Source organism: Erpetoichthys calabaricus, chromosome 3 (genome assembly GCF_900747795.2).
Source record: "Erpetoichthys calabaricus chromosome 3, fErpCal1.3, whole genome shotgun sequence".
NCBI lineage: Eukaryota > Metazoa > Chordata > Cladistia > Polypteriformes > Polypteridae > Erpetoichthys > Erpetoichthys calabaricus.
Window position 1 is genome coordinate 207,829,612 of NC_041396.2, and position 26,594 is coordinate 207,856,205.

General features: G+C 35.9%; 1 protein-coding gene and 1 long non-coding RNA gene across 18 annotated transcripts in view; one reads left to right on the forward strand and one right to left on the reverse strand.

Annotated features, from left to right (window-relative positions):
- The window catches only part of eya4 (EYA transcriptional coactivator and phosphatase 4), a 300,443-nt gene that overhangs the window by 250,868 nt on the left and 22,981 nt on the right, over positions 1 to 26,594 (reverse strand). The window lies entirely within an intron of this gene.
- LOC127527177 (uncharacterized) overlaps positions 18,636 to 26,594 on the forward strand; it is a 99,587-nt gene continuing 91,628 nt past the window's right edge. Inside the window, exon 1 of the long non-coding RNA XR_007934479.1 lies at positions 18,636 to 18,692. This is a non-coding gene — a long non-coding RNA (uncharacterized LOC127527177). The remainder of the gene's footprint in view (positions 18,693 to 26,594) is intronic.

Consider the following 26,594-nt stretch of genomic DNA (forward strand, 5'->3'; position numbering starts at 1 on the left):
CGGCTGCGGTAGTGTTGCCTGCCTTGTTTCCTTGCTGTCTGACTCCTGGAAACCACTTTTGTGGTGGCAGTGTACTAAATTGTTCAATGCGTACTAGTGCAGCTGAAATTAATGACATGCAGTATGTAAGAAAGAATTGCAATAGTGAAAGTGTACGTGTTAAAAAGTTCCATCAAAGAAACAAGGGAAGTTTTGGCAGATCAGTTTCCTCATCATAGAAAGCCAGTTAAAACAAGCATCCACAACTTAGTGAAAAAGTGGCACACAATGGGTTCTGTTTGTAATGCCAAGAAGAACAGAGACCCGCCTGCAGTTGTTTAAGATATTCGCGCGCACATTGAAAGAAGTCGAAGTGTACATGAACAAGCTGAAACAGGCAGAGAGATGTATTGATGCACAAGCAGATCACTTTCAGCATCTTCTGTAAATGTGAGTACCAAAACTGATCATTTTTCTCTTCACCACATAATACAGTCGCCTTGGTGGGGGCGGGACACTTTTTTGTGGGCCAAACTGTATTATCCAATGACAGCATATACTGGGAGAACAGGTTGGAACCAATCATAGAACCCTGTGGTACACTATAATGAATATCATCCATTTTTGATACATGGTCCCCTAAGCTAATAAAATTCTGTATTCCATTTAAATATGTCCTAATAAAATTTAAAACAGTTCCAGATAGACCAAACCATTTCTTAAGATGATTTAAAAGTATATTATGATCAACTGTATCAAATGCAGTACTTAAACCAAGAAGTACAAGAATAGAAACATTATTCTTATCCATAGAGATTCTTAGATCATTCATATCTTTCACTAAAGCTGTTTCAGTGCTGTACCCTTTTTTAAAACCAGACTGGAACTTCTCCTAAATATTGCTTCCAGAGAGAAAGTCATTGATAAGTTTAAAAACCACTTCGTTTAAAATTTTATCCAGGAAAGGTAACTTGGAAATGGGTCTATAGTTACTGAGTGTACAATTGTCTAAGTTATGTTTCTTAAGTTTAGGTTTAACAACTGCTGGTTTAAGTGTTTCTGGAAAAGTAGTTTGTGATATCCAGTACTGTTAAATTAACCAATCAATTACTTCTTTAAAGAAAGATGTAGGAATGGGATCAAGTACACATGGAATTATAATTAAATATTTTATGGTGCTTAGCTTCATTAATTTTACAGAACGAGTTCATTATGTGCTGTGGGTCAAAACGTGCAAGATCCAGTATTGTGCCTACTGTCGGGGGTTATACATGATTGAGTAATTTTATTATTAAAGAATTGAGTGATTTTTTCACATATGGAGGGGGATGCAATGATAGGCCAATTAGATGAAGAGAGAAAAGTTTAAGAGTTCATTAATTGTATGGAAGAGTATTCTAGAGTTATTATTATTGATAACAGTTGAGAAATACTTTTGTCTTTCACTGCTCACTACTTTGTTATAAATATCAACAGACTGTTTAAGAGCATCATTATGAACTGGTAATTTAGGGTTCCTCCACAGACATTCATTTTTACAGCAGTCTCTTTTAAGGTGGCTCACAAGCTCATTTCTCCATGGTATATTTTTTGGATAGATTTCTTCCAAATTACTTCCAGAGCAACTACGTCTAGGGCAGATTTTAGGCAACTGTTAAAATATTTCAAGGGGAACATGTATCTCATTTAAAACATTAGCAAATCTGTCACCAGTTGCTTCATTTATATAGCCTTTTATTATAAAATGTGGCTTTAGCTCAGATCTTGGAGTAGAGGTGTCAACTTAAAAAAAAATACAGTGATGATCTGAGACTTCAGTGTCAACATGGCAGTTAATATTTACATTTACGCCTCCTGTCCTGAAATAGCTAAATCTAATGTGTGCCCATGGTAATGGGTAGGAATAGTAACATGCTGTGTTCAATCAAAATCCATAACCTTATCATCAGAGGCATTATCAACATGCAAATTAAAATCACCAGTTAATAAAATCTGATCTTATTTAGTAATCCAGAGAGAAAGTAATTCTGAAAACTCAGGTAAAAAGGCATGTGAGTATTAAGGTGGTCTAAAAATGATGACTGGCCATTCACTATAATAGACAGGTACTCAGGGGAAGAGAAAGTGCCAAGTACAGTATGTTTACAATTAACAGAATGAAACAGACAGCAGCCAAGGCCCCTCCGTTTTATGCTTATGATTTGAAAAGGTAAAACTATAGTGTGGTGGTGCAGTTTCTATTAAGGAGGCTGCTCCATTTGAACCTATCCAAGTTTCAGTCAATAACATAAAATCTAATTTGCAATCATTTATCAGATCATTCACAAAAAAATTTTACTATTCAGTGCTCCAATATTCAGGAGGGAAATATTGAGTTTTCAAGTTTATTGATTTTGTGGACTCTGGTATTCTGTAGTCGTAATACAGATGAAAATGAAGTGTCTTCTTCAGTTTTTCTTGTTTCTACTCATGCTCAGCTTGACACGGTTCATCACAGGGGGAATTCGGGAGAAACATTCTGTAAGGCTAAGTAGGGGTTTGCTAGAGATATGCTGTTTGCTCCTTTATCAGTTTATCACATATCCTTCTTATTTTCCACAACAGCTCTGATTTAGTCAGTTAGAATAGTGGAGCTTTGCAGTAAGAGCCGTGGTCTTTCCCAAAAGGTACTACAATTATCCACATAGTCTATTTGTTCACTCATACTCTGTGTTTTAAGCCAGATATGCAGTGCAAAGAGTCAGCTAAAAATCTCTCTACCCCTGATAAAGTTGGGAAGTGGGCCAGATAACACAATTGAAGTAGCAGCATTCTCATTTCTAATGGTGTCAAGAAATAATATAAAGTCTACCTATTGCATGTATTATTACATTCTTTATGTCCTTATATTTTGCTTTTTCAATGTCCAAAACACGAGCTCCATATTTGACCTCCAAACTATGACAGGTACCTCAGATAGAAGTGAGAGTCCACACAAATATTATTTAGGTTTAGATACTTTAAAGGGTGAAATATGTGAACAGAATTTATTAGGCAGTGAAGTCCTGCGTCAAGCATACAGGATGACAAGATAGTGGATGGAAGCCCACATTTAGTAGAGACGCAAAGTGAGAAGTACTATATCAAGGCATGTATAATGGTATACTCAATGACTTAAGGCTGTAACATCAAGTCGGTATGTGACATCATCATATGAGTTACATGAACATTACAGAAAATAATGCAGCACATTTGGAGTAAATAGTGGTTTTAATAGTTAATACTTTCATTTTTTCGATATTTTCAGTGAATAGTTAATTAATTTCTGATGTTACTAGATGAAACATCTGTAGCACTTAAAATTACGTTTCTATATACATAGATGAAAGATAAGCAAGGTATGGTCTTGAGTGAACATGACAGGATCAAGAATAGTTGGAAGAGGTACTTTGAAAAGCTACTGAATGAAGAAAACTCAAGGATAGTTTTGGGGATGGAGTCCCAAATAACGGGCTAGTACCAAAAATAAGGAAAAAGGAAGTAGAGGAGGCAATGAAAAAAAAGAAAAATAGAAAGGCATCATGACCGGATGAAATACCAGCAGAAATGTGGAAGAGGTTACAAGAAGAGGGAGTATATGTGTTCTGGGATCTAATGCAAAAGACCTATGAGCCACGGAGTATACCAGAGAATTGGTGGAACAGTGTGATTGTACTCATTTATAAGGAGAAAGCTGATATTCAGAACTGTAGAAACTATAGAGGAATAAAGCTGATGTCACACACAATACAAATTTGGGAAAAGCTTAGGGAAGAGGCCACCACTGGGGAGGAACACTTTGCTTTCATACTAGGGAGAGGAACAAATGTTGCAGTCTTTGCATTGACACAACTCATGGAGAAGCATTGAGAAAAACAGAACGGACTGTATATGGTGTTTATTGATTTGGAGAAGGCTTATCATAGAGTGCCATGTTAAGAGGTCTGGAGGTGTATGAGAGAGATAGGAATACCAGAGAAGTATGTCAGGATAGTACAGGATATGTATGAGGGAGTTAGGACTCAGGTTAAAAGTAGCGTTGGGGTAACAGACAAGATCCCAGTTAGAGTAGGTCTGCACTAGGAATCTTCTTCAAGTGGAGAAGCTGGAATAATGGAGAAGGACTTTTTAAGATAGAGGATTGAAGACAAATAGGAAGAGGACAGAATATATGAGGTTTAATGATGATCAGGATTTAGAAGTTAGCCTGCAGGGACAGCTATTGAAAAGAATGGACAAACTGAAATATCTACGATCAGTGGTAGCCCAAGTTGGAAAATGAAATGCAGAAAAAACCCAAAGAGTGCAGTGTGGAAGGAATGATTAAGGCACAGGATAAAGGTAAGGTTTTTAAGACAGAGGTAAGACCAGCAATGATGTATGGAGCTGAGACATGGGCAGTAAAGGGAACACAGGAGAAGAACCTAGATATGGCCAGAAATAAGAATGTTCAGATGGATGTTACAAAAAAGACAGAATAAGAAACAAGACATTTAGAGGTACAAAGAATATGGCAGAGCTATCTAAGAATGTACAGGAAAGCAGACTTAAGTAGATAGATATGTGATGACAAAAGACAATGAATATGTGGGAAAAAGAGAAAGTGAGGAAGGCCAGGGTAAAGGTGGATAGATAAAGTAAAAGAAAAATTTAAAGGAAAAGGGTTTGACTGGGGATTAGGTGCAGGACCAAGCTGTATGTTGATGGTTTATCAAGCACATCAACCTCACACAGAAGTGGGAAAAGATGAAGATGAAGAAAAAAAAGAAGATATACACATACTGTATGTACTATATATTGTCTAAAGTGTGACTATTCAGCCTGATCAGCAGGTGCTAGGGATGTCATGATACAGAATTTTTCTATTCAATACCAATACCAGCAAAATTTCATGATATTCAATACCTATTTGATACCACAGTAAAGTAGAAATCTCATTTGTTTCATTAAAAGTAGCTCCAAGATTTAAGTGAACAATATTATGCCTTTTTCTGTAATAAAATATAAAATATACACTGTAAATACTAATAGCAGCAGCAGTTTTAAAATAATGGTATATTTGTCAAGTAGTTACAGGCATATCCTTTAAATAAGCTAGTGTTGTCATTCATAAAGACACACAACACAATGCAAGGCTTGACTTTAAGCTGTGATAGACATGGGGATTCCCCCAATGTAATAACAAGTGGGTCATGTTATAATCGTGGGTTGATTTCAGAACAGGAATTACAAAGCATGATATCATCATGGATTAACTGATTTATTTTACCATATGCCTGCAGCTAAATGTATTCTCTGACATTTCCTCTCCAATAACTGAAAAATACTGTTTAAAATCAATATTAAAATAAAAATTCTAACATTATTATATCTGTACTGTTGAAAACGTGAATTACAAAATAATTCAGGTTATAGTCTTTTAAACAAATATTGGTAAAATGTGGTTTGTCAGAGAATCACTTTGTTAAGGTTTGTAACATTTTCTACTGTAAGATTTTAATTTGCATCACTAGCTGGTTAACACAAATACTATAAAATAATATAATATTGGATCAAACTGATTCAAATTTCAAATGTCATAAACTCCTGCTGCTTTAATAGTCCAAACTCTCCCTCTTGTTTACATCTGTCTCAACTTCAAGGCTTCCTGTGTGAAATCAATCCTGTCACTTTTTACACAAATTCATTATTTCAGAACTCTTTAGTGTATAGTTCTGTATTTAGTTATCTTATATGAGTAATCAAGCTTTGTTACTGCTTATATCCTTGTACTAATCAAGAACAAGATCACTAATGACTGACATTACCTATAGTCAATTCATCGAAAACGAGAGACTGAATAACATTTGCCTGCATACCATTCAAATATATTTCATATGTGCTTTCACTACAGTAATCACATTTTAGGGGTTATACTAACAAACATTAGCTTCTCTTCAAAAACCAAATGAATGGCACAAGTTTGCAGAATGATATTCAGACATGGTAAGGATGAAAGCAGGATAGATAGATAGATAGATAGATAGATAGATAGATAGATAGATAGATAGATAGATAGATAGATAGATAGATAGATAGATAGATAGATAGATAGATAGATAGATAGATAGATAGATAGATAGATAGATAGATAGATAGGACTGTCTAATACTGAGACTGTGAAATGTCACAAGAACGTAACAGAAATAAGCAGTAAGTGGGGAATCAAACCCCCTAATACCTCTGAAATGTGATGCCACAGAAAAGTATTTGTAACAATTTACCTTTGGAAGGTTTGCTGGTAAAGGTAAGGTTGTATGAATAGCATATAGCATATGAAATGATGAGATGAAAAGAAAAAAAAATCAAAGCAGGGAGACCCTTATAAAGTTACTTAAAATTAATGTTATTAGTACATATATACAGTGGCTTCAGATTATTAAGTGCCACACTTATTAAGATAACAAAATAAATACTTGTTACACCTGAACAAAGTCATTTTCTCATAATACAGATAGGCAGTATGGGCCACCCATCCCAAAGAGGTCTGGACTGAAGGTATTTCATATATATTTTACATCATTCCTTGCAAAAAACAACATTTAGTATATTAAGTTTCACAATTCAGGAAGCCTGTCTTTTTTTAAATATAAGACATCCAGCTCACACTGCTAATTTAAACTCGAGATTACAAATTTATATGGTGCACATTAACTTCAAATGTGTCTACTGGGACCTGAAATACTGAAATGTTTAATATTATTTTTAAAAAGTAACAGTAATTTTTCTGAATCTGTGTTTCCAACATAAATTACTATGTATGATGTGAATACCAGACACCTCTAATACTTTAATATCTGTATCATGGCTATTCATGGCTTTTCAAATATAAATGTGTATATGCTTTAGTTTTACATTTATTTAAAGTACTGCTCACAGTTGTTTATTTAGCTGCTTGGTGTTATGCCAGGCATACCACACCATGATTACAATTAGAAATTCACTTAAGCCATAGAAATTAATTTAAGCCAGTGTACACTTTACCAGTCCGTCATAAGCTGTTTTTTTTTAATTTTCAATATGTATTTAAATTGATCCTTGATAATTATAGCACCAGAGAGTGTTGGACATGCAAGCAAGAATTTTACTGAACTCTGTAAACATGACAACACAACTATGATGACTACTACTAAAATAAAAAAATGGTATTTTGGATTTAACCATAGTGTATAAAACCATTAAATTCAAGAAAATGTGAGTCTTTATGATAGCAATAAATAAGAAATTAAAAGGGGAAATTTTCCTAGGGGTTACCAAACATGGGTGGTCATTTATAATTACTGTTTTTTAATTACTTTTATTGTTTTACCTGAGCTTAGTATCAGCTGCAAATTAACAAGTTATAAAACTTACATGTGATGTAACATTCAGAGCATTCTGCTATGTAATTAATTGTTTTGAAAGTCAAGTCATTATTAATTTTTGGTTTCTTTACTTAAAGAAACAGATGCAACATTCTTGTTTAATAAATATTTTTGTAATAATGAATCATAAGAAAATATATCAGATAAATAGAATATAACATGTTTATATGAGTACATAAAATACATGTTTGTCAGTAGCATTTTACAACATCAGATAATTAAAAACAGAGCTCAAACAGGTTAGCAGTGGTTGAAAAAGCTTTCATGGACAACAGATTCCAAGTTGATATACTATTGCTAGTTGGTGTTTATGGAAGGTCTATGGTAATTGATGTTCAGATTTTTTAAATATTAAAATACCACAGATTTTAAAATACCAGAGAGCTCAAATTAATGTTGAAATCTCCGGCTAAAACAGTTGGCTTCCATAGTGTTGACAATAATTGATTCCAGGTCATTGTTGAGCTTTGCCAGTAAATTACTGTATAGTGTAAGAAAAATATGCAAACAGTATAATCTGAAAGTAATGCAGTAGTAAAGTTGCTTTAAGTGTAAACTAAACACTGAGTACATGTTTATTCACTGCATACTTAACACCTCACAGAGCCACACTTTTGACGTTTCTTTCCTCTTCCGTTCATTTCTAGATAAGCTGTTGCTTTGTTTTCCTTGTTTACATCTTTTACTTTTATGGGTATCACAATAATTAAGAGTAATTGGTACAAGTTCAAGTAGCAAGCACAGTGATCTCCTGTTGCAAATGTTTGCACAAGCTGCTGATGTAATGGCAAGTTCCTTTGCACATGCACTACTCTTCAGGCTCTTTAATAACTTGTACTGGGTATCTATTTTTTGTCAAATGTGGCTACCACACATGTAAAAAAGGAAAATATACCAATTGAAATAACCTCTCTCAATGTAAATTTGAAACAGTAAATTAATCAATAACTGAAGTTGCACATAATAACTCTTTGTTTCAAGATAGAAAGTTTCAGAATTTGTCAGTGTTTTTAGATGGGAGATTTTGAAATTTCAAAACTTTCTATAACATGCTAAATTCAGGATATCTCAACAAAAATTTAACATAGCCAACAAATTTCTTTGAAGAATAAGTATACCAAATTTCAAAAGAATTAGTCTACTAGGAGCTGAGTAGTTTAATGTGGGCAGGCAGACACAACAATGACAAACTGTTTTTCACAGGTTATGGAAACGTTATCTAAGGTCTCAGAGATATTTTGTTTTAGCACACTCTAATGTTTAACTCTTTGCAACCTAAGCAGTCCTTTGGTGTGGCTAATATTGGTGCTTGGTTCAACAAATTGAAAAGAGATATACAGTATGTAAAAACATTTTCCACTTACAGTCATATGAAACAGTTTGGGAACCCCTCCTAATTCTTTGGATTTTTGTTTATCATTGGCTGAGCTTTCAAAGTAGCAACTTCCTTTTAATATGCCTTATGGAAACAGTAGCATTTCAGCAGTGACATTAAGTTTATTGGATTAACAGAAAATATGCAATATGCATCATAACAAAAGTAGACAGGTGCATAAATTTGGGAACCCCAACAGAGATATTACATCAATACTTAGTTGAGCCTCCTTCTGTAAATATAACAGCCTCTAGACGCCTCCTATAGCCTTTGATGAGTGTCTGGATTCTGGATGGAGGTATTTTTGACCATACTTCCATACAAAATCTCTCCAGTTCAGTTCAATTTGATGGCTGCCGAGCACGGACAGCCTGCTTCAAATCATCCCATAGATTTCCGATGATATTCAAGTCAGGGGACTGTGACGGCCATTCCAGAACATTGTACTTCTCCCTCTGCATGAATGCCTTTGTAGATTTCGAACTGTGTTTTGGGTCATTGTCTTGTTGGAATATTCAACCCCTGCGTAACTCAATTTTTGTCTCATCAGTCCAAAGCACTTTGTTCCAAAATGAATATGGCTTGTCTAAATGAGCATTTGCATACAACAAGCGACTCTGTTTGTGGCATGAGTGCAGAAAGGGCTTCTTTCTCATCACCCTGCCATACAGATGTTCTTTGTGCAAATTGCGCTGAATTGTAGAACGATGTACAGATACACCAACTGCAGCAAGTTCTTGCAGGTCTTTGGAGGTGATCTGTGGGTTGTCTGTAACCATTCTCACAATCCTGCACATATGCCGCTCCTGTATTTTTCTTGGCCTGCAAGACCAGGGTTTAACAGCAACTGTGTCTGTGGCCTTCCATTTCCTGATTCCATTCCTTACAGTTGAAACTGACAGTTTAAACCTCTGAGATAGCTTTTTGTAGCCTTCCCCTAAACCATGATACTGAACAATCTTTGTTTTCAGAACTTTTGAGAGTTGCTTTGAGGATCTCATGCTGTCACTCTTCAGAGGAGAGTCAAAGGGAAGCACAACTTGTAATTGACCACCTTAAATACCTTTTCTTATGATTGGACACACCTGTCTATGAAGTTCAAGGCTTAAAGAGCTAATCCAACCAATGTGGTGTTGCAAGTAATCAGTATTGAGCAGTTACATGTATTCAATTCAGCAAAATTACAAGGGGACCCACATTTTTGCACAGCCAGTTTTTCACATTTGATTTAATTTAAAAAAACTGACAAAAGGTGTGTGTGGGTGTGTGTGTACATATATGAGGTGTGGCACAAAAATAACCGGATTGGTTAAAAATACACATTTGTTGATGAATTACAGCATTCTAAACAGTGTCACCTTCTACAGTATAGACTCCCCCTCCCAATTTCTACACCGCTCCATACATATCTTCCATTGACTGAAACAGTGCTGGAAGTCTTCTTGATTGAGGCTCTTCAACAGGCTTGCCATTTTTGTCTTCACTTCATCCATTAAAGAAAAATACGTTCTCTTCAGGTCACTTTTGGTTTTCAGGAACAAGTAAAAATCACAGGAAGCTAAATCAGTCAAAAACTGCTTTAGGGAAAAATAGAAAATTTGTGAGAAATTTGATGTTTTGTGACATTATCGTGGCAACTCGTACAGAGATTGTTATGCAAATACTGACTTGTCTATTCACAGGATATACCTAGCAGGTCAGCGGTTTGAGAGGGCGTGTAGGAGGGGATTTAGTTCTATGATTCACGTCCGGCTGACCTCCAGACGGTTTTCCAGGAAAGCCCCAAGCCCAGTCCTGTTATTTTTGTGTCTCACCTCATATATATATAGTCACACACGTGCACAAGGGAGACAGCTTAAGGGCTTTGGTGAAGTTAATTACCAGCAAGAGAAGGGTTTGGCACTGTGTACTAACGCCTTCTCTTCTCCTCCCTTTGCAGAATGGAAGATTGACAGCCACTTCATTTCTGATGTCACTTCCGTGTCTGACCACCTGGCCCCACACATTCCTGCCACTTGAACTCATAACCCCAAAATCAGCCATCTTGTGGAATTCAATTTAGAACAAAACTTCACATTTACTGCATGTTTCCTTTGTTTATGTGTCACCTGGGTCACAAGGGTGGTGCTCCAACTCTTTATCTTTTTGTCCTTTTTTACAATACACACATATGCACAGAAAGAGAGAGAAAGAGAGAGAGAGTAAGCCAAATGCAAGTCAATGAAGCTCAAATATTCTAGGTTGTATGCAGACCCAACAGGACCAAAATAAAAATAAGCCATAAGGTAAGAATTTAACATGTATATCTACAGAGGGATTCATAAAGGAGAAAGACCACAGAAATACCAACACAGACATTCCAAGAATGACTGGATGAGCTCCAATTAGTGAATTAAAACTCTGCATACTAATAGAGCAGTTATAAAAAGTTATAACAAGAATAAAAACAGGCAATGTTACTTAACATTAACAACTAACTACAAGTACAATAGAAGTTCATGTTCTATTGTCTTCTGTTATGAAGATGGCGCCGACTGGTGTGGCTGGCCGTCTGCTCGTCTCTCTAGTCTATGTTTTAACTTTGTTTTTATGTTTTAGTTTATCCCAACGGCCACTGTCCTATGATCGTGAGTCTTTACTAAACATTTTTTCTGGCTTGCTTTCCTCTCAGTTTTCATCTCCTGATTGGATTTTTTGTGAACCTCCACCTTTGTTTTATTCATCTCCCGACTTCTTCACCTGGACGCCGGTGTTCACCTGTATCAGTGAGTTGAATGCCCCTCGGAGACGCAAACGCACCCGCTGCCATCGTGGGAAATTGCTGTTAAACAACGCCGACTCAAGTCCCAGAGCTTTGTTTCCCGATGCCTGCGAGTCGTCTATGACACATCTTCTCCTGCTCAGGACTCCATCACTGGTTCATGGGCGCTGGACACTGGATTTAATTTCTCCATTTCAAGACAGCATCACTTTCCCTCTGCCTGCAATCGAGTAGTTAACACTGCTAATCTTCGCACGATCACCCATGCTCATCCTAAAACGAACTCTTCCACCTCTATCAAGGCTGCTCTCTTGAACGTGAGATCAGTTTCTAATAAAACTTTTATTCTGCAAGATTTGCCTCTAATAATCTGGATTTCTTCTTCATCACTGAGACTTGGATTTGAAATGGTGACTCTTCTACGTTTTACTGACATGACTCCATCAGGTTATTCATTTTTAAACTCTCCTCGCCTGACTCCTCGTGGGGGGGGGGGAATTGCCACTATTTTTAAAAGTATGTTCTTGTGTCGGAGCCTTACAAGGGGTCCGTTTAGCAGCTTTGAACTTCAACTTTTCGAAATGTGCACCTCTCCTTCTCTGCTGTTTGACGTGGTTTATAGACCTCCTGTAATTAATGATACTTTCATTTCTGAATTCTCTGATCTCCTGGCTGATATCACCCTCTCTCATGATAAAGTATTTATTGTTGGTGATTTTAACATTCACATTTGTTGTCAATCAAAAACTTTGGTCAATGACTTTTTATCACTATTGAACTCATTTGAATTTATACAGCATATTAATACGCCAACCCACTCTCTCGGTCACACCCTTGATCTTGTTCTTACTCGTGATATTTCAGTGAATAATATTGATTTATGTGATGTTTCTTTTACTGATCACTTTTCTATAATGATGGATCTGAATATTACTGTTGATGTCCCGACTAATAGCAGTCCCCCACGCTGCTCGCACTTTTAAAATTCTTCTGTTATATCTGATTTTAAAACCATTTTCTCTAGTCTTTATGTGCATGACCAAAATAATGGTATCAATGATTCTGTCGTAAAATTTAACTCTTCCTGTAAAACGATTTTAGACTCAATTGCTCCGCCCAAGATACAAAGTAATAAGGGTAGACCTGCTCCCTGGCTAAATGAAAATACACGATCACTGCGCCGTGCCTGTCGAACTGCTGAACGGCGTTGGAAAAAAGATGGACCGATTGTCTCTAAACAGATTTTCAGGACTTCTCTTTTCAATTTCCAGGCTGAAGTTAAGATAACAAAACAAAAGTTCTTTGCCGATTTAGTATCCCGTCACTCAAAGAATCCTAGGGTCTTATTTAATTCAATTAATGCGGCCATTCACCCTCACTCTGCGATGGGATTAAATAGCATTGTTCATTCATGTGACCAGTTTCTATCATTCTTTGTCAGCAAAATCGATACTATCCGCCGTGGCATTGTTCAAATGGGCTATGAACTTCCTACTGATAATCATGACATTGTCTTAGAATCCTTTGATCTAGTCTCACTTTCACAGCTAAAAAGAACTACTGACACCCTTAAACCAGCCCCCAGTTCTCTGGATATTGTACCACCACGTCTCTTAGTAGAAGCCTTTCATGTGTTGGACCCACCCTTATTAGTCATTATCAATGATTCTATTAGTTCGGGAGTTGTGCCCTCATTTTTTAAACATTCTGCAGTCCTTCCTCCCTTCAAAAGAAGGCAGAATTAGATCCTGGAGTTTTAGCCAATTTTCGTCCAATTTCCCAACTGCCATTTCTGGCTAAAATTCTAGAAAGAATTATTTATAATCAATTGGTTGATCACCTTAACTCCAATAATTTATTTGAGATCTACCAATCTGGCTTTAGGCGTTATCATAGTGTTGAAATGGCACTCCTGAAAGTGTTCAACGACATCTCTCTTTATTACTGACTCAGGTGATGCGGCAGTCCTTCTCCTCCTTGACCTGTCCGCTGCCTTTGACACCATTGACCATGAAATATTGCTGATGCGGCTTGAACATCTTGTTGGGCTCAAAGGGGCTGCTCTTAACTGGTTCAGGTCAAATTTAACTGGTAGACACTTTTCAGTGACTTTTAACTCCTCTTCTCCATCTACTGCTCCTCTTAAATATGGTGTTCCTCAGGGATCCATTTTGGGTCCTATTTTATTCTCTATATACCTTCACCCTATTGGATCTATTTTTAGGAAATTTAATATTGCTTTTCACTGCTATGCTGATGATACACAGGTTTATATTCCTGTCTGCAACTCTACAACAAATCAACTCCACACTTGTCTGTTTTAACTAAGATCCTGGATGGCTAATAATTTTCTTGACCTAAATCAAAATAAAACGGAGGTGCTTATAGTGGCTGCGGTGGGTTGGCACCCTGCCCGGGATTGGTTCCTGCCTTGTACCCTGTGTTGGCTGGGATTGGCTCCAGCAGACCCCCGTGACCTTGTGTTCGGATTCAGCGGGTTGGAAAATGGATGGATGGATGCTTATAGTGGGTCCATCAGCTAAAGCCCAAATTGGTCTTGGACTCAACTCTTTCTCTGTCTTTTCCAAACCCCAAGTCCGCAATCTTGGTGTTACCTTTGACAGTAACCTCTGTAGTCAAGAGTTGCTTTTTCCAACTTCGTCTATTAGGTAAGATAAAGCCTTTTTTATCTTCTAGGGATCTTGAGATAGCTACTCATGCGTTTATTTTTTCTCGCCTCGATTACTGCAACTTGCTGTATTCTGGGATTAACAAATCTCTGATACGCAGGTTACAGTTGGTTCAAAATGCTGCCTCTCGCTTTCTGGTTGGGGCAAGAAAGTATGACTCTGTTTCTCCTATTTTAGCTTCTTTACACTGGCTGCCTGTCAGTTTTCGAATTGATTTTAAAATCTTGCTGCTAGTTTTTAAATCTTTACATGGGCTTGCTCCTGCCTATTTATCTGAACTGTGTGTTTTACACCAGCCATCCAGAGTGCTTCTGGTCAGCTGTCTCTGGTTGTCCCTCGTACCAAGTGTATAACCAAGGGGGACAGGGCTTTTGCAGTTGCTGCTCCTCGCCTGTGGAACTCTTTACCTCATCACATAAAGGAGTCGTTACAATTGAACTGTTTAAAAAAAGGCTAAAGACTCATTTCTATTCACTTGCATTCCATGACCTTCAGTAATACTGATGGTTTCCTCTCTGTAATTATATAACATTACTTCTATTTTTTTATGTATATAACATTACTTCTATTTATTATGTATTTTATTTTATGTTCATATATTTTATTTCTATTTATGTTTTATGTGAATTATTTTGTTTTTCTTTTATTCTGTTATTGTAAAGCACTTTGGCCACAGCATTACTATGTTGTTTTAAATGTGCTATATAAATAAATTGACATTGACATTGACATGTTAAACCTTGATAACAGGAAAAGATATACAAATGTATATATGATTTATAAATTAGTGCAAAATGACTTTTCAACCTATAGGACATTAAACATTACTTGAAATTCAAATTAAAAAGTATTATCATTGTAAAGGGGTTAAGTAGGGACCTACAACAAAGAGTATTTTGCTGAAATATCAACCCAAGCTTTAGAAAAAGCAGCACTCAAAGCTGGGCCAGAAACCTGAAGGCTGACCTCAACTGTGTCAGGCCCAAAAGTTTTAAAAGACATTTCTGACACTGGAAGTGGTTACTTTGGAAGTTAAATCTAGCTGGTACTTAAAAAACTTTTCAAATCTACACTGCAGCAAAAGAGTTGAAGTACATTTTGACAGACTGAGGGGAGTGCAATAGGAGTTAGTAGAGTCCAGAGGATTAGAGTGAAAAGTAAAGGAGGTGAGATTAAGAACTGCTTAATTATGGTATTTTTATGGGAAAGTGGACCAGCCACTGCAACACACACTACACAGACAGAGAGGATTATCCTGCTGTCTTGCATTATTTCCTTGTCTTGTGTCATTTACTTATAATACATGCTTTGGTGTCCTTGGCATTTACTCTGGGGTTCAGGGATGAATAAATATTGGCTCCAATCACCTACAGCAAATATAATTATGAGGATCTGCAATTTTTGAATGTGTTGCTTTGCTGATTTTTTTTATTACACATGTTTAAGGACATAACTACTACAACTAAAATGTGTAACTTGGTTAATCTTTAACAGGTAATACAAAGTTAATACACAATTACTTTTTAACATTTTTTCATTTTTATTGTTAATCAAATCATTACATAATACAACAGCTATAATCAAACAGAAGCTTGTTACTTCAATTGGTGACTCTCAACTAGTTACTGCCAGGTTAATACTTTACAATGCACTATATATGATACTATAATGGAAAAAGCAGGTTTGAAAAATACATAGATTGAAAGGTAAACCAAATAAACAGCTTAAAATATCAATTTCTGATGACATATTAATAGGGCAAACTTTACTTTTTACTATTTACTGACTTTACTAGTACTCCTGTCACCAAATAATGTATAAAGTTTTTGGTTGGATAACTTAAAATTACTCCACTATTTCTATTGCTTATATGGCCAACTGATAACCAATACACACGGTTTACTAAGCAGAATCTAATTGACACTAGAAACTGTGGTTTATAAATATAAAGTATGTTACACATATATAATGAATCTATTTTTAAGATAAATTATTATTAAACTAGATTATGTAATAGTGCAATTCAACATTGTATGTTTTAAAAAAGGAAGAATACAAATATAAAGTCCAGTTTGTTGTTAACACAAAGACAAAAGAATTACAAAAATATAACCATGACAATAGCATTCTGTTCTTGTAATGATCGGATTTCACATGCCCTGCATTAAAAACAATTTATTTAATATCCCTTGTCCCACTTTATACCATTGTCAGTTTCTAGGTTGCATCTACTATATAAAAAAGAAAAAAAAAAGCTATGGCATTATATAAAACAGGTCCACGGGATGAAATTACACCTGTTCTTTGCAGATCGCTTTGAAATTTGAAACGTGTGAGTTACCTGCCAAATTATTTTGCTAACAATAGTGGGTGATCTTTAAACAAACAAAAATGCATTCATATTATGGGGATGTCTACAAACTGGCATATTTGTCAGGGAAGTACAGAACACTGTAAGATTTCTGCTTTTGTTAACTAAGGGTGAGATTTTTATAACAGAAACTGCAAAGAAGATCAATGACTGTGCTTGTCTGTTTATGTATTTGTTTGTTTCATTTTTAGTAGTATTTTTTTCACAAATGTAATACTGTTTTTCTCTTACATATGAACACTCCTGTAGAATGTTTATCAGCAGTTTTTCAAATAATAAAATGTAAACAAATACAAACAGCAAACAGCTTTTGTATATTTAATCTTTTATCCTTTTCTGTTAATGTCCTAGAAGATGTTCATTGAGTGAACACACATGTTGGGCAAGAAAAAGTACAGTTCAAGTCAGCTTTTAAAAATATCAGGCTGATCTAATGTATCACTTTATATTACAGACAACGCAGGATGTTTTGATATCACCATTACAGATGTAAGGATCAAGTTTAAAACCAAGGGAATGACTTAAAGAATTTACAACAAATTATTCATACACAAAAAAAGAAAAAAGAAAAAATTTGTTTGGTAAGAATAAGTACTGAGTACCAAAAATGTCTCTTTGTATAAAGTACTATATTACATTTCAATGTTAGATGTATTAATGGTACATAATCTCTCAATTGCTACAAATACAACTATATTACACTGCAGGAAAAAATATTAAAAAGTACATATCTTATCCCAAACCACCCTTAAATTATATTAAGATGAAAATGTGATTTACATTAAGAAGCATTTAAGTGTTTTTTATAGTTTTACTGCATGAACATCATGTTTTCTGGTGATACAGGGTTTCTGTATTTAATATGTACTGCATACACTTATAATTGAAACATCAATAGTCTGCAATTTTTTTAGGTAAATTAGAGTATCTTTACTGAAGTGGGGTGTAAGTGGCTTTACAAAATATAATATGTGAAGTGCCACTGCCCATACTTTTCTTAACTGTATTGTATCCAAATAAAGCAACTAGAAAGGGGCAAATTTCCCAAAAGCTTCATAACACTAAGAACATTGAAAACTTGATATTAAAATCAACTGTTTTAATTTACTAGGTTTTCCCAAAACCCATTACAACTAAAGTACCATGTTAAATCTTTATATATAATACGCTACCATGGCTGTTTGTTTGTCTGTCCAGGATTTTAAATCACCTGTAGCTCACAAACCGTTTGACCTATTGACCTTAAATTTGGTACACATATACTACATGTCGTCTACTATCCGCTTTCAGGGTGATGATTGATCTCCAAGGTTATTCCTCTTTTTATTTTTATTTTATTTTATTGTAGAATCAACTCTCAGTAGCAGCCAGCAGGGCGGCCATGCGGCACATGCGCCGTTCTCATACCAACCAACCAACCTACCACCTTGCCATTACTTTCCCTACCTCTTCATATCTTAAATCATTTTTGATTCCAGCTTAAGTGAAAAATTAAAGAAAACATACTAAATAATTGCAAAACAAACACTAACTTAATCAGTTTTAACATGAAAGATCCCGACGAAAGAAGAGAAGAAGCAGGCCCCTAGGGTGGAGAAAAGAAGAGCTGCTCAGGAAGCAGAAAGTGCGCATCAACCTCTGAGCACACGAAAGTTAAACATACAGAGAAAGAGTATGAGAACTATGAATGCTCAAGTGCATTCACTGCATCATGCAGTGTGCCGTTACTGGTATGTCATTATCTATGTGCTGTCCAACATAGCAATTACCATGTGCTTCTTAAACTGGCTACCTCTTGTGCCAATCCTAGTGACAGACAGTAGTTGCCAGATAGAGCACATTAATTTCACAACATGACAGTTCTCTGAACATTTAGAAAATTTAAATTAATACTTTAGATGATATCATTTGCATGATGAAAGGCATTAATACATTTGTAATATATTATATAAATACATTGCTATGTGCGCTGCACGGTGGCGCAGTGGTAGCGCTGCTGCCTCACAGTAAGGAGTTTGCATGTTCGCCCCGTGTATGTGTGGGTTTCCTCTGGGTGCTCCGGTTTCCTCCCACAGTCCAAAGACAAGCAGGTTAGGTGCATTGGCCATCCTAAATTGTCCCTAGTGCATGCTTGGTGTGTGTGTGTACTGCGGTGGGCTGGCACCCTGCCCGGGATTTGTTGCCTTGCACCCTGTGTTGGCTGAGATTGGCTCCAGCAGACCCCCGTGACCCTGTGTTAGGATAATGACTGACTGACTGACATTGCTATGTTAATTTAAATTATTCCTGTACTTAATAATTATAAATGTGGAAGTTAGCAATATTTCTATGTTCTTTAAATGTTTTGAAGAATCGGTATTCTAAGGTTTAAGCCAGTGTTGGGCATAACTTGTTATAAGTAATGTACGTTACACAGCCAGGCTACCTTTTAAAGTAATGAGTAACCTAATGCAATACTTATTTTATTGAAGTAAAAATACCTTCAATACTTGAGAACAAACAGAAATGCATTATTGCATTACTGCAAAATCTTATTTCCAACACTCTGAAAAAAAAAATTATGCTGCTATTATGTAAAAGTTTTGTCCTTTTCACAAAAACGGCATGCTCCAGCTGTCTTACTCTCAGAAAACAGTTGAAATCTACTTATAGAAACCTGTTCATAAAGTGTCAAGTTTAGTTTTCATCCTGTTATTTGCTACAGATATTTTAAAATGTGATCTAGTGCAGGGTTCATTGGTATACCAGTACTGGTAAAATACTGGAAAACACAACAGTACAGTACAGTACAGAGTACAGTACCAGCATTTCAGAATTTATCATTTTTGGTACTGGGAGTAAACATCAGCTTTCCTCTCAATCCCTAACCTACTCCCACTACCTCAACCGTTGCTAGTGCAGTTGTGATAAAATGTCTGTTTCTTAGACTTGAAGAAACAAAACTACAAGCTTCGATGCAATCAGAACTTCGTATGGTTCCCACTTCCTCATTGCTTCAATGTGATCATGATTTCTCTAGAGACAACCCCCTTATTTCTTTAATATGAGTTGAAGTTCCCTGGAACATACCCATTGCTTCAACACAAACAGGGCATCACATCTGTCAGGAGGGAAGCACAACAGGGAGGCAAGCAATTGTGCAACACTCCAGGGAGGCTACAGTAAGATCGGGGTTTTAGAGTTTTCCTTTATTTGCCTCTAAACAACTTTGATACTGGTACTGAAGTCCTAAAGCTGATATCCATACCTAAGTCAAAATTCTAGTGTTAATTCAACACTAATCTGGTGGCACAGAGACTAATGCGCATACCACAAATTTTTGGGGGCTTGGGTTGGGGATGGAATAAGGGCAGAATGTTATTCCCTTAATAGAACATGTGCGAAAGAATGAGTCTCAACACACTGGAAAGGTTTGGGGCAGCCACCCGTATATTGTCCTTGGCTGCAAAAGGTTTAAAGAACACAATAGGATGCTCTTTGGTTGAGTTCCCAGATTGAACTGAACTGGTTTGGAAAGATGGAGGTTTTATATGCTGTGATTCGGAAGTGATATCATTTGACCAGAACAGGAAGAGACGTCAGTCTGGGTGCCGAAACAGGAAGTGACATCAATCTGGGAGTCAAAAAAGAAAGTGATGTATAATCAGGCAGGTTTTCCCCTATTTGGTCTGCAGAGATAACAGAAATAGGTTTAGAGCACCCCGCCACCCCCTGGCCTAGCGGGTAATTACCTCCACTTGGTCTACTCAGCTCGCTCCTAGTCGCATGTGTGTGACACATGATGGGCTAAACATATTTATAAAACACAGTAGCAGATATGGCTATATTTCTGGTCAGTTTCATGAAGTCTCATATGTGGGCTTAGGATTTAATAACAAATGCTGGCCAGTGAAATGTGCAGTTTTTCAGACAATAGGAGTAATGCTGAAGTGACACTCTGTTTCAGTGCAAAATATATTGTAATAACTAACCATTTTTTATAATGAGCCATGTAACTAAGTTACTTTTAAAAGTAATGTTCCTCAAGTGGAGATGGCTTCACTTTGAGACATTTTTATATTACAATTCATTAATAACAGATATGGAAAGAAAGAAAAGGAAAAGACAGTAATTGGTTGTTAGCACGGTGAGAGAGATAGTATGGATGAAGTAAAGAAAACATACTGAGAAGAATAGCCTTTGAATTATGTGTCTGTGTCTCCAACCAACACCTGACGAATGAAGCACTCACACCAAAAGGTTCTCTGCATTGAACTTACAGATGATTCACAGTCACCAGGGACTATTCATGTGTATTTTGGCAAAGCGGCCTGGTGTACCCTTGATGTCTTAATCTAAGGGCCAATTTGGCATGATGTCTAAAGGCAAAAAATAGCAAATTTGTTGGTGGACAAATACTGGGTGATAGTAAATATCTTCTTCATGCTTGCCTGTTGATACTTTTAACTAACTGTCTGACAATGGCTGGAGAACAAAACAACAAAGCACATCAGCAAACACGTAGACTGGTTGAGCATAATGTATAAATACAGGCATAGCCACAGTACAGAGAAACTGATGCATTTTAATAGCTGCATGAGCAACACTGTTACGATATCATAACACTGTTATAACATTGTTAAGACGGGGCATGAGGGTTAGAAACGTCAAATTACATTATCCCTGGGCAGTGTGTTTATATGAGATTGGCGTGGGTGCTACGCATGCCATTCAACTACTATTTTTAGCTATTTTTTTTATTTGGAAGCCCAGTGTAAAGGAGTGTAGGCATTTAGCTACACACAATAAAGTCATGATATTCTATTATTATATTTTTGTTCATTTTTATAATATTGTGTATCATAATAATGATATAATGTATTATTGCAATGCCTTCTTATCTGTATACTCAAGGAACAGATGTTCTTTCATTGCCTCTATGTCTAAACACTACACAGCACTGAATTTAAAATATATGGATGCTTCTGGGCAGATTATGGCTGTGGACTTGGATATTGCATTTAATAATTCATCTATTAATCTATCCCTTTCCTGAACACTCTTTCTTTAATCCTAGTGTTGCGGGGCACTGTCCCAGTATCAATGGTTACAGGAATCCACTCTATTTCAAATCAATTAAACTGACTTAGGCCAATCAATATACTTATTGAATGACAAAACTGCATGTTTTTGAGCTGTGGGAAGATACCAAACTATGAGGTATGCCTTTGAATTCACTAGTCCTCTGTCACACAGTGTTTGTTCATAACTTGTTGCCTCTCCTGTACTGCTACCTTTCTTTGCATTGTTAAAAAGTCCCTCTATAAAACAGCTATTTCTGCTTTATTCTTAAGTAGAGCTATGCAACAAGTCTAATATGTGGAAAGTCTAACTCTAAATAACCTCTTTATAAGAACTACTTATTGGTGTGTTAAAAAATTCTGTGTCATACTACAGTAACAGATTTCACAAAACATTTAAATACAGTATGTACTGGTGATATGCAGTAGCTGACTAAACACAAATATGCAAAACAAAGTCTCACTCATGACCAATTTTTAAAGCTGCCTAGAAAATAGGTGTGCTTATTGAGAACCTAACTTATGATACTGAAAAATCCTCAAGTCAAAATGGACAAGTTGTGCACAGAACATACTTTGGGAGGGCCACTTCAGAGCTGTACAAACAATAAAATGTGTTTCTTTACTTTCAGAGTTGTAGAGATGCAGCCATTTAATGAGCAGATATTGCATGTTCAATTTTTTCAAATGTGTTTTAAGGTGAACTAAACTTTAAAAAATTCAATACATAAATACTTAAAGGAATACTCCACCTAAAAAAGATTTTATTTATATGTCACTTCCTCCATGTAGCTGTAGTGATGGCCAAGAAAAATTTTTAATCTTATTTTTGTGGAGAAAGCACATAAGAAAGTTTCCTATAGAATGGGACCCAGTGGTGACCAATGCTGAACAATGGCACCAAAAATACCCATCCATAAAAAACACTCACATTACTACGATCCAATTGATTCCATTTCCATGGAATCAGGAAATTACAGAATTTGCGCATGAATATGGAATTTACATAAAAAAATAAAACTGAATGGAATTGCAAGTTTTCTCCTATTTCACCATATTCAATCATTAAATCATTTATCATAGATCTGAAAAAAATGTGGTCTGCTTCATTCATGTGGCTAAGAGCATCAAACCATGTTGCACAATAAAGTAGCTTGGTTTTCACTGTTAATTGTCAAATCACATTTTGCAAGTTGAATATGTACAAATTAGATAGCATTTTTGATTGAATTCCTTCAAAAAGGTAACAACATGTCAAAGCATCAGACAACTGAAACATCTAAGCCTACAAAAAAATGACAGCAGCCAAAATTATGCCTAAGCTATACCCTGGAGAGTACTATGAATCATTTAGTCAGTTGTTCTGCAAAGCCTTCCAACACATCACTGACTGGACCCACAAGCACATATGCAATGACCACCTTTAGCTTCAGACAGGTATATCTCAAAAACAAAGAACAGAGGAAGGATTGGGCAAATTGCACAACTCATCAAATTACTATCACAAATACATTAACAGCTTGCGATTTCAGATGGAAGTTTATGAAAGACGTTGTTGCTCTTTGTGCTAAATCCATTAAGTATAGAACACTGTTTGCTGGAAAACGAGTGTCTCTCATAGAAAAAAAAACATAAAGTACTTGACTATCATGTATTTCAGCTGAGATGATACTTTAATCAATTAATTATATTTATATAGTGCTTTTCTAGTCAACTCAATTTTACATAGATACTGGGAAACCACCTCAATCACCACCAATGTGTAACATCTGTCTGGTTGATGTGTCTCTAAGATGGCAGAGATAGGCAAAATAAGCAGTTTTAGTCTTGCAGGTACACTTTCAATTTGATTTGTGAATTATTTGTTAATTTAATGTTTGAAGTTTATGTGAAATATTTTGGATAATTAAGGTTGAAAATTTTAGCACCAATTGTTTTGTACTAGATTTTTTACATGTAAGCAATTTAAAAAATAAACTAAAATCATAATGATACAGTTGTTATTTTTTAACCTATACTGTAAATTTTACAGAACAGAAAAAATAAACTGGAATTTATAGGGCCATATATTAAACATAAGCCACATCACCGGCTTTACCCCCTCATTCATTAGTTAAGCGTTCTGACTTCAATTCAAAAGTGTGGTCCAATGTAAAGAAGCTTCCTGTTTGTGGACTACTTTCATTTTCTGGAGTTATTTATTTGACAATATTTTAGCAAAAAATCAATTCCTTTTGAACGTTCTGAACAAACAACTGAATGACTTGATATGTGAATTATGCAACATAAATTACATGAGTTTTTTTGTGGACGTTTTTGATACTGTTTGCTGTTATACAGAGCAGGACATGGTTCTGTCCCATTCTATCAGAAATGCTGTTATGTCAATTTCTCCAAGAAAGCATAAGGTTAAAAATTATTTTCAGCCATCACTATATACAAGTTGAGTATCCCTAATCAGTAATGCCTGAGATCATTACTATTTGGATTTTGTAAATTTCTGGATTTTTAAATATTTGCATATACATATTTAAATATCGCGGGGACACTCTTGATCAAGTACAGAAATTCAGCCAAACCAGTTAAATGACAGCTCATGCATATAATAATTCATATCACCAGTCTGTTTATTATTGTAGTGACTTCTTCTCAGGTAAAGGAAAGGAAGCCATGTGAGCCTGAGAATGCAGAGTTTTTTAAGGTAGGAGGTTCAAAATGAGGGAGACAAGGATGGAGAGGGACAGAACTGGTCCCGAAAAAATAGCAAAATAATTTATGTAGTCTTCGACACTGCTCTGGCCATTGGGAATGCCTTCAGCAAGTTGTGCTGGCTGTTGTTACTCTCTTTAGAAGGGCAACTATACATGGCAAAGTAAAACCAAGACTCTTTCTTTGTTTAACTTTCACTCACAACATTTACCCAGCCAGGCTACTACACCCATCGCCTTCCCTACACCACACCCTCTTTCACTCTCCTTCTCCAGGCAATTCTTGTACCTCTGCACTAATATGCTTGGAGTCTGGCATTGGTTTGGCTGCTGCTAACAACCAGCCCATCACTCCAGCTTGCGCCAGTCACATTCTTTATCTCATCTAGGAAGTGAGCTACCATATATACGTATAATGTGCATTTATGTGATAAATATATTAAATCTCAAAAATGATGAATCTAATATATAGCCTCTATTTTAGTTCCCTTTAAGAGGGCCGATGCTCTGTATTTGTACTGAAGATTTTTCTGTCAGTTTATAGCTGCTATTTGTTGTCATTTCCCAGAAAATTGACCAATAGGTCACGAATATCTCATCTAACCTTCACTTGAAAATGCCCACTGTACTGGAAGCCATTAACCAACTGAATGAAGTGCTACATTCAATTTCCATATGGTGTGAGTGCACATACATAAAAGATATGTTTTTACCAACATAAAAAGGCAATTTGCGGAAGTATCCAGTTTTACTGATGTAATCAGTGCAATTTACTGAACTCCTACTGCAGTAAGAGAACCCAGCGAGAATGAAGCTACTGTGTTAACCAAAAGCAATGACACTCTATTAATACCCAGAATACCGGAATGAGGCTACAATCTATGTTAACTCTAGCTGTGTGCCAACACAGCAGTTTTAACAGTGCTGCACATCACTTTTGAACTGCCATTTAGGTTATATCATGTCACTTTACAGGGGATATCTAGTCAACTATGTTTCATTGCTTAGTGGTGCCTGATCTTTACGTGAGTCTACAATCCTCCAAACCCCCTGATTGTTGCTCATATGTCGTTTCTTCACAGCTTTCAATGCTTCATAGGATACCATCAACTCCCGGGTCATCAATCGTGTGTCTAAGCTTCATGAAGGACTTTAAAATATTATTGAAATGTATAAAGGTAAATTGCATAGAAATGTGTATAAATTAGATATTTTTGGTGTACTAATTTTCATATTATTTGGTGTATGCATATTATCACACTTAAATCCAAACAAAGTTTTATAAAAGAGACCCATAGTGTGGAATTTTCCACTTGTGATGTCATGTCAGTGCTCTAAATGTTTTTGGATTTTGGAACTTCAGATTAGGGATATGCAACCTGTGCTACACGGAGTAGGTAACGTATCAAAGAAATATACATTTTTGGGTGGAATACTTCTTTAACTTTGACATTTTATCTGACACAATTCATATTTTCATTTAACACCAACAAAGGGACAAACACAGTTTTCCAATAAATCTGACTGAATAATAGGAGTTCCTGGGAAAAATCCACATGAAAGATTACAAAAAAGAGCAAACTACATAGGCATTCTAGCCCAAAATTAAAGTTGTTGCCCATGCGCCAAAATATGGCTGTAGTATACTTAAAAATATTGCATCTTAAACCAAAATGTTACCAATCATATGATACTAAATGACTATGTGTTTCCATCAAGTTTAAACTCTATCCTATACCTACACCATGTAAAGTACGTACATTAGGCGAAATCATTACAGCAACAGATAAATCAATTTGACATTGTTTTCTTTTACGGCACAAGCCATGAGGAAGTACTTTCCAAAAAGCAAAAAGGCAGATGTACTTGATGGTTTCGTCATATTTATTGCCATCTTGGAAAGCTGAACATACAAAAGGCTTCCTTATCAAATGAGCCCACTGAAATTAAAACACTTTTAAAAATGTTTGAAGACATCATTATCAATGTGAAGGTAGTTCCGGATGAGGGCTATGTAAGAACATGGTAAAATAAGATACTGTAAATAATGAATTTGTCAGAAATACCCAAGAATAGCAGGACATTTTACATATGAAAGGAAACTACTATGCTTTTAAGTCTGGTTAATTAAATAGTAAATGCTCACTCTATCTCTTCCACTCAGTGTTTAAATAACTGTATATATTTCATCTGCATGACTGGCCATTTTATTCCATTCTCTCAAAGCAA